Raw genomic sequence first — 10,301 nt, forward strand, 5'->3', positions numbered from 1 at the left:
CCACCAGATCCCTGGGGAACAAACCTGGCCTCTGCTTTCCTCTCCAGTCCCTCTCTCCAGCCTTTTTTCCGACCCGCCTCCCTCTCCGGTCTTGAGCGACGGGGTAGCAGCCGGCCCGAGGGTCAAAGGTCAGGCCTTCACTAGGCCCAGGCCTCCACCCCGCCAGAGCGCAGTCTCTGGCGTGAGTAAGGGAGTCACCCAGCCTGTCGTTCCAGGCTGGATGCTCATTGCCAACCAAAGAAAGAACAGATGCATATTTCTGAGCTCCCTCCTCCCCATTAGCCCTCTCTGATGACGTGGGGTCTTGATGTGAGGGAGGGGTGTTAATTTAGGAAATATATCGAGACTATAGAGTCAATCATCTGGTTATTTGAGGTGTTTTTTTTTTTTTTTTTGGTGGGGTTTAATGATTTCTGAAAATATCCAAATTGGTGTGGTTTTGAGCACAGGATTAGCCACAGGAGCAGGCGTCCATTGTATCATTTCTGTTGCTCAAACCCTGGCCAGAGCTGGAAAGAAGTTTCCAGAAGGGATCTAGAGGAGGCCAACGAATGCTGAACCCTCCAATTAGGCAGATCTGTTCCAAAGGGGCCGACCTTTCGCATGAGTGGGGGCAAGGCCAGCAGAGTAAAAAGCAGATTTCTATGCATGTTCACGTGGCTCAATGTAATGAACACATCTCCATCAATTCCTGGAGGCTGAGGGCTCAATTTACTTTGGTTTTAGCAGAGGAACGTCCTCAGCCTCAGCTCTGACTGACTACAGAGCAGCCCAGTAGTTAGAATTCTCTCTCCAACGAAAGCGATGGTCAATAGAATTCTCGGTATCAAATGAGCAATAATTTGCTGTGGCTACATGCTGGATAATGAAAGATGTTAGCAGGATCAATAAAAAATGAAAACACTTTTACTTACATCTTGAGTTACTGTTTTAAGAGAGCAAGAAGGATGCAACAAACCCAAAGCTAGGTTCAGAGCCTACCCACACCCCCCTTAGACGTGCAAAGCTCTGTCACCATCGGAGGCTTCTTGTGGAGGGGCCTCTACCTTCCTTCTGTGCTCACAGGAAAGTAGATTATTTACATCAAACTAACCCCTTAGAAACCAGTAATAAATTATCAGGGTTTTAAATTTTTTTCTACAGCCAGAATTTAAATTTTATTTATGGATGTAGAAAACATTTAAATTGTTTTGCTTCAGAGCTAAAGGTCATCTAACTGGCTTATAGTTTACAGAAAAAGTAGGAAAGCATCCCAAAGCTGAACTGTCCTTTGAAATTCCTCGAAACGTGCACTTGACAGAGATATTCAGCGGGCTGTGTTCTTTGGTTGTGACTACACAGGCAAAGGAATAGATTAATTCCTTTTGACTTGTTATGTGGTGACATTAAATATGGAAAATTCAGACTTTAAACTCACTCTTTCCATATTAGTTAATTCCCTTATCTTCTTTCATAATCATTTCATCTGTTCAGCTTGTTTTCAATTTTCACTGGGTTGATTTGTACCTTCCAGTCTGCTTTTCTCACTATTCAATGCCAACCACTCCCCTATAGATCTGGTCCCTAAGAAACCTATTGTGAAACTATCGGGAAAGCATTATATATATAGAACATAAATATACATATATATCATATATAATATGTATAATATATACATTATATAATATATTATATATATGTACATATATATAAAGATACCAAGACTTAAAGAATGAGAAAACATCCCGAGTCCTCTGCATAAAACAAACGCAACAAAATAGCTCACGGCAATAGCTCACGGGCAGTTCCAGCACCCGAACCAAATAAGCAAAGAACAGTGGGAAATGTGTTTGGCTGCTACTGTAGTTTTCAGAAGCCTACATCTTCTCACCACTTAAAAAACAACAACAAACAAACACAAACAAACAAACACGAATTTAGCCGCTGCTTTATGCCCTCTGACAAGAGGAGCTAGTTCTGCCACCAAGATAACGGTCAGTGCTGCAGTGACAGTGGAGTATGACCATCTTTGGCATGTTGGGGATGGATTTGGAGAGATAGCTGAGCAACCTGGGAGATTTAAAAAGCAGGAGCCAGCCTAGGGAAGTGTAGACAAGTTCCAATCCGGGATTTCCCCGGGTGAGTGAATCTGACTGGCTCTATTTCACTCACACCAATGCAGGTGCGATTCTACCGCCGCACCCTGCTTTTTGCGGGAGAATCGCGCACAAACCGCGGACGCGCAATCTGGTATCCGCCACTGTTGGGCACACCCGGATATTTACACCCTGTTCGGAAAGCCTCCTCCCCGCCCTCATTTGTTACTTTAAACTCGCCTAGAGGACCTGTTAGTGGCGGTGGCTGGGAGGGGCGCCCCCCGCTCTGCTCCCCGGCAATGACGCGGCTGCTGCCCTCCGCCCTCGGCTCCCACCCTCTTTGCGTGGCCACAAGCTCAGCAGTGGACCAGCGTGGCCGGGCCCCTGGAGCCCCTGCCCGGGCCAACCACCCCCGCCCCCGCCGCATGCGCCTGCGAGAGTGGCTTACCCCAGTGGGCGAGTCGCCGCGCATTAGCGGATTTCATGGCAAGTTGCTTCTGTGACTAGCGATCAGGTTCGCGTTTGAGGATTTTCCTCCTAGGAGGGGGGAAAAGAGAGTCAATCTGCATAATTTCAAATGAGAAAGAAACGAGTAAACCAGGAGCCTGATTTCAAGCTCCCTGATTCCCCCACCTTCCCCGGAACCTGTACACCTCCCTCCCCTCACCCCCGCACAAGGCACAGTAAGAAAAACTAATCCGCACGCGTCGCAGGTGATACCTTTTATTGCGCTCATTTAAAAGACAGGGTCAGGGTGGCCCCCTCCATGACGCCTTTCTCCGCAGCCGGCCCGGGGCAGGTGGGTCAGCCAGACCGCTCCTGGCCCCGCGGATTCCTGCAAGGTCGCGAGGTGAGGGGTGCGGGGAAGAAAGATCTCGGGCTCTGTGCCAAGCGGACCCCTTCGGCGCCCAGGGTCTGAGCCCGACGCACAAGCCCAAATTCCCTCCAGCGCCTTCGGCTCCATCTTTAAGTCCAAGCAAAGATCAATTCTCCCTCTCTCTCCCCCACACACATTTGCAGCCATAAATAAACAGCTCCCAGCTAAATCGGGAACCAAAGAGAGAAGAAAGGAGAAAAGAGGACGAGAACCGAGGCACCGGTCTCGCTTCTCCCTGGCGCCGGGTGGCTCTTTTTGGTCAGGCCAGCCTCGCATTTAGGGTTGCAACTTGCATTTGAATAGCTGCCTTGGCTTGTTATGGATCCGGGAGCGCTCAGAAAGGGAATCACTATGCAAATTGTCCCAGTTACAATCGAAAGGTTCGATCTCTAGGAGCTGCCTGACGGAAGTTGATGTCAGCTATCTGTGCATTAGGGTTGCATTACCGCCTTCGCCGGCCTCCTCACCACCCCCGCTCCCGACTCCCGGGGAGGCTTTTCTTTCTTTCTTTTATTATTATTTTTTGCTTATGTGTCTATTTTCCCTCAGTAATTGAAAAAAGGAAAAAATAAAAGGTGAAGGTGGCTGCGTAGCTTAGGCCTGGGAGGCCCATGGGAGGAGGTGCGGCCACTCGGGCGGGGGGTGGTGGTGGTCAGCCTTTGCAGCAGGTGTTGGTGGTGTGTCTGAAATCAAACATTTAGAAACGGTTTTTTAGCGCTTTGCAGGACCAGGCGGCGGCAAAGGGTGGGGGCGGCGATGTCTGCCTCCGCCCGCCTGCTTGATCCTACAATGCCGGCTGCAGATCAATACCCGCTCACTGTAATCCCAGTAATTGTAGGGCTCGCAGCGTTTATTTTAAAGACATAGGACACTAGTGTGCGGACTGGCGGCTGAGGCAGCGCAGCCCGGCCGCGGTGCCTCCGGGCGCCTTTTGGGGCGCCCAACTTTTACCCTAGAGCTCAGACAGCTCCCCGCAGGCGGGCAGTTTCGCGATCCAGGGCGCGCGCATTAGCCGGGGTCCACGTGGGGGCCGCCCGAACAGCGAGGCTCGCATGGCTTCCGGCCCGGAAAGGCGCCCGGGCGAAGGCGCCCTTGGCGGCTCAGGGCAGGCCGCGTACAGCGGGCGGGCCGGCAAATTGGGCTCGGTCGCTAGCCTGCTGGCCTTGGGCCGCGTAGGCTTCCGACCTCGACGCTCGGGCCCGGAGACGCCGGAACCTGGGCCTTCCGGCCCTGACGGCGAGACGTTTTGTCCCTCTTCGGCCGCCTTCCAGGGCCCCGGGTCAGGCCAGGCTCGCGGCTGCCCCGCGGACGCGGTGCCACAGGCCTGGCGCGGGGCGCTGGGTTCCGGCGTTTTTTTGTCCGCGTGGCCACTGAGGCCCTGGTTTCCCCTGGCCTGTGGCCGAGGCCCACCGACCCCGCCGCGCCCGCGAGCCGGGCCTGCCCCGAAGGCCGCCTGCTGCCGCGCCGCCCGCCCCTCGCTGGCAGAGCCGGGGCAGGACCGCTGGGGCCTGGGGCCGCGGCCCCCGCGCGGCTGGCAGCCCGCAGCTTCTGGCGCCCCTGAAGATGACCATCTGTCATTCAATTAAGGTTTCAGGGCAGCTGATGGGGGAGCCAGGGTCAGCGACCCCAGGACAAAACGGCCTGCTGCCTCGGATAGGAGAAGTTCAAATGTTACATGCAGAACACTGTGCCCTCTCCCAGTCCCGGCCCCCACCCGGCCGCAGGTCCGGCGAGGGGACAGCAGTGGGGTGAAGGGCAGCGGTCATTAGCACTTAGATTTCAGCTCTGGGCCGGGCTCCTTCTGTTGGGTCATTTTGACCAGAGAGCCTTTAACCCTTTCATGCCAGCCCTCCTCCTAGGCAAGGCCAGCTTGTCCGAAGGAGGAAAGAGATATGCGCCTATACAGACAGAGGGGTCAAACTGTATTTCTGGCCACTTCTCCATAGGAGAAGGACACTTACAAGACAGAAGAAAGGGTTCACTATAGGCCAAACTAAAAGGTCTTTCTAAAGTTTTATTTTTTTAAGTTTTAGTTTTGGGGAAAGACGTACATTTATTAAATATGATTGTGGAACTATTGGACCACTGTGGGGAGAATAGGTTTGTCCAGATTTTCCTCCCATAATTAAGTTTGTTTACCCAAACGTATGTGAGTGGTGATGAACTTCATCCAGCTACAGACAACTCCATTTAGAGTGTTAGTGATGAAGTCTCCATTGCACTCAGCCTCATCTACTGTTGGAAACAGGTGGGAGAGTTAGCCTTTCCTTTCATCTTATTATAGGATTTTCCTATAATAAAATGAGGGAAAAATAATTTTAGCTAATGGAATTCAGAAAATACATTAATTAAGCATCCACAGGCTGTGGGCATTTAGATGTTAATATTCTTGGCTTGCCTGCACCAGACAGAGGGAGAAGCAGCCACATACTTAGCAGTTTTCAGTGGAAGATCCAACTAATCCTCTCAATTATAAACCATGAAGCCTGAAAACAACTCTATTAGCAAGATATCATTTCAAGGTTTGGAAAACCAGGTCCTTCAGCAGGCTAGTTAGTAATAGAAGAAGGACCCAGGGCTTCTGGCTTCCAGCTCCAGTTCTCAACATAAAACCTAGTCCCTACTTTTTGGAAGTAACTATCAAATCAATTAATCAATCAAACATTCAGCAATGAAGCACCTTAGCAAATTTTCCATTGGATAACAATGAATAATGCATGGGCATGTAGTATATTGACTGTGGTAAATGATCTTTAAAGGTGCTGCAACAAGTACCTTTAAATAAAATCAAAATAAAAAGTTTACCACAATCATAATAAATTGTTCAGTCATCTTCCTATTGACTCACATAGCATCTTTCTTCAGGGGCTTTGGAGTTTTTTCCCCCCTTACAAACAGACCAGAACAAATTGATGAATTGAGCTTTCACTATGCTAATTTAGACATTATAAATATTTAATTAACATCCCTAATAGCCAGTCATAGAGGGCCCCCTCTCTACTTTACACTGTTCTTAATCTAAAGTAAATGCTTTTCCCATTAATAGCCTGATGCCATATTAGCAGCTTCCTGGGTAAAAGGGCCCCATTTAGTCCAAAAGGAGGGGGGCATTGAGTAGTCTGCATTAGATATGGGTTTATTCCTGTTTGTAAAGGATCCTGGGAACAGCATGACGTCTCTATAAATTCCACCTTTGCAGTTCTTGCTTAAGTGAGGCTATCCTAAGAATAGGGGTGACCTCCCAGTTTCATTTTTCTAAACAAGGTAATCTTTTGAGGCTGTGCTAGAATAAAATGTATTTATTTTAGTAAGGCTTACATTAAAAAGTGATCCATAGACAAAGTGTGACAAATTTCCCACTGTGGAATGTATTAGTTTCTTCAACAGAGTGGTGCAGTGAAAAGAATTCTGAACTAGGAGTCAAAGGACCTAACTTCAAATTCTATGGCACTCACTGGCAGTGGGACTATTGGGCAAGGGATTTCACCCCCTTTGAGCCTCAGTTTTCTCTTTGAATGTGGAAATAATTAATGTCTATGCCACAGGGTTACTTTAAAGATTAAATGGGAGAATATATATGAAATTGCTTGGCATATACTCGATTGGGTTAATTCCAGAAAGACTGCCAAGTATTTATTAACCCTTCTCTCCCCTTATATTTATTCTTGTCTTCTCTAAAATATCTTGTTTTAATCTAACATTATATTTGCAAATGTTATTTGTGTCATCAATTCTTGGATCTAGTTTCTATAACATGAAGTGGGGAGAAACCGGGAGGCTTAAACCCTGACTAAGACGCAATGTAAGAACAGATCCTGGAATTTAGACTTTCAAAAGCTCTGAGTCATAAACTTTGATCAGTGAAATGTCCTTATACAACAATCCTTGTGTGGTTTAGAAAGATTCCAGAAGCAGCATTATATTTCCCAGGGGGCAGGAATCAGGCCACAACTGAGAGTTCAAGAAATTAGAAACTCTCCAGGCTGATCTAACTCTGGGAGTAGAAGCTGCAGATACCAAATATTAGAGTAAATGTTTGAAAGATAAGCCATCTCATTCTGAATATTTTCAAAGAATTTGAAGAAAAAACTGAATTGACGTGTTGGATGCTGCTGGTTACAGAGACAATAGAAATCCCAAATTATTATTTTTATTTATATGCACAAAAATACTACTTAATGTGACACAGGCATTAATTGGACAACATAGGTATTTATCTAGATACAGTAAATATCCTAGTAAAATCACATCATTTTCACTTTTTGTTGTGAACAAAATTTTCCTTTTTTATTTTTGGTTAGCAGTGGAAAAGCCCAGATAAAGAGATCAATGGGAAAGGGGCAAAGGATTGGCTGGGGAGATTTCCCAAGCTGCAGGGGGTAACAGGAGGTATGGGCAGACAGACAGCAGAGTCTGGCATTTGATAGCTTGCTGTCTTCCTTGCTCTGCTCTTCCTCTCTCATTCTTTCTCTCTCTACTCTGTCATGATCCATGAAATAGAAAACATTTTTTGCGGCCCCATCCTCAACATTTTGTTTTGAGATACACGGGGATTGTTTTTGACAAGGGGCTCCTACAGGTGCGTCCCAGGGTTACCTCCTGAGCATATCATTCATTCTATGGGAATGCTTGGTGTGGGCTCAGAGAACTCTCCTTTTCACTTCCTGGTCCTCCTGAGTGAGAGACAATGGGCCTCTCGGAGTTCAGGAATGGGGAGTTACTCCTGAAGCTCTTACAAACAGGGTGGAAAGTGATTTGCAGCATGGAAAACTTCATGTTTGCTTAGCCATCCACTGCCCACTGTGCCACGCACCTTCCTGGGCACTGGGGTTAAGAGAAAATAAAAAAATGGTCCGTGTTCCTAATCTGAGGGCAATGCCAGATATTTAGATGCTATTTCAGAGATCTGAGGAAAGCTGTGAGAGTAGAAAGAACGTGGGTAGCTGCCTGGGGCAGGGAGTTTGTCACTGAAGACTTTACCAAGGAGGTAACCTCTCAAACTCAGGAGAGATGGAGCTGGGCAGGTGAAGATGAGGATGGGGGTAGAACACAGAGGCAAAGAGAATCAATAATATGTGCAAAGGCATAACAGTATGAATGTTCAACCTGGCAGGTGTGAGGGTGTACAGCTCAAGAAGAAAGTCAGCTGGGGCCTGTGAAGGCCCTTGTTGCCAAGTTGTCTTTGGATTTTACCACTTGCTCAACAGGGAAGCAACAGAAGTTTTTAAGCAGGCAAGTGAGATGATCAGATTTATTGCTTAGGAAAATAACTGGTGGCAGAAGGAGGGGGCTGGGGACAGGAAGGCCAGTATAAAAATGAGAAAATCAGCAAACTACAACAAAGCTGGCATCCATGCTATTTATATACACAAAGCCCTAATGCATTAAATGATTTTGCAAATCTCCATTTTTCTTATTTAATCACAGAGAACTCCTAGTATCAAGTTTATCTGAGGAGAATAAGTGTGAATTTTTTCTGTTCACTATTACTTTCGGTTCATTTTCCCATCTGTGACCATAAGGATCCCATAGCTGTGCCTTTGAATTTTGTTGTTTTCTGTTGAACTTAACTTGCATGTTTTGGGTGGACAACCATTGTCCCTGCACTGGAAGCTTGTTTTCCGTGGCACTGAGAGTTGATCATATTCATACGAAATACAAAACAACTCAAAAAGCCTTCAAGTGGATCTTCACTGTCTTCTTGAAAGTGTCTTAAACCTGCACTTTCTTATACAACAATCTACACATTAAACTTCCTGAAGTTCACGTTTAGACACCTTTTTGTTCTTTCTCCCCTTCTTCCTTAGTAATGACATTCCTAGATTGTTGGTGTAGCTATAGGCCCAGATATGCAACTGTATCTCTCAATCTCTCTTGCAGAGAAGGGTAGTGATCCAAGAGTGGTAAGCAGGTATCTTGTGTTGAGACTTCCAGAAAAGTACTTTAAAGGAGGCTGAATCAGCTGGGATGTGTGACCTTTGGTCCTTGCCTTTTTATTTTTCCTGATCCCTGGATCATGGAATTGATGGTTGGAGCTGTGGTGATCATCTTGCAACTATGGAGTAATTTCGAGGATGAAAGCGGTGCAACAGAACGATAGAAGGAGCCTGGTATCTGACGATCGTGGAGCCATCACTGCAGCCCTTAATTGTGTACCTCTGGATTTTTTTTCCCACAGGAAAGAAATAAGACTTTATCATATTTAAGTCCAGGTTATTTCAGATGTGTTACTAGTAGCTGAATGTATTTCTAAGTGCTATAGACTTTTAACCTCCACAGACTTTGAAAGGAGATTCTAAAATCTGGCAATCTTGGCGGGGTGTAATGACTTTATTAATCAATCCAAAAAAAAGCATATTTCCTCATTTTCTTCACTTTGACAGTTTATAACTTTTCGTGGAATATTGGTTATTTCCCTATTTGTCTTATTGCATACAGGTACATTTTGATTTCTTGTTACTTATCTAACACTACTTTTTAAAAAAAAATTAGTTCCAGGTGTACAAAACAATGTAATAGACATTTACACCCCTCACAAAGTGATAACCCCCCTCTCCTAATTTACTACCCCTCTGACAACGTATTCCTAACACTACTTTTTAGTCTATATCCTCCCATTTATATGTTCTCTTTTATTTGTTTCTGTTTCTCATATGAAATGGCTTTGGATTTTCTTGTATTTCTTAAACCAAACTTATTCATTACTGAGAGCTGTGAATTTCCAATTACTTTATTAGGTCTTCAGTGAGCTTATGTCTGAGCATTTACATTTTGAAATGTATATTCTTAAATGATAAATTGCTTTATTTCTATTTCTTCTTTACATCATTACTGGAGCACTATGGAATTTGTGCATCAGTATGTTATATTATTAATTTTACTTTAGAATAGTAAAGGAGACATAACAAAATGTTTTTTTAATAAAGAGGGTATTGGGTCTGATTGGGTTGAGCGATGCTCTTCCAGACCCAAGCTACACAAAATGTCTGCTTACCCAGATTGACATGGGCTGGTCCTTGAGGCAAGCCTGCATCCAGGTGGAGGTTAAAGTGATGGAGACTATTAGACATCTACAGAACAAAAATGAAACACTGGTTAGTGAGAGGCTGCCCTAAATGACTTTGTCCACAAGACATGCAATTAAGGGCTTCACTTGTGCTTGAGTTTGATTTATCTATTCCTGTCACCTTTGAAACTTATAGCATTACTTTTTTTTCTATTGTGATATACCGTCTTCCATTCAGATTTATTGATATGAATAAAATCCCCAAATCTGTGTTCATATACCTTTTTTGTTATTGTTTTTATTTCAGTACTGGAGCCTTTGGCTTCAAACTACTGACTTTTAT

Source organism: Rhinolophus sinicus, chromosome 3, assembly GCF_057876585.1.
Source record: "Rhinolophus sinicus isolate RSI-liver-muscle chromosome 3, RSI-T2T, whole genome shotgun sequence".
Classification (NCBI taxonomy): domain Eukaryota; kingdom Metazoa; phylum Chordata; class Mammalia; order Chiroptera; family Rhinolophidae; genus Rhinolophus; species Rhinolophus sinicus.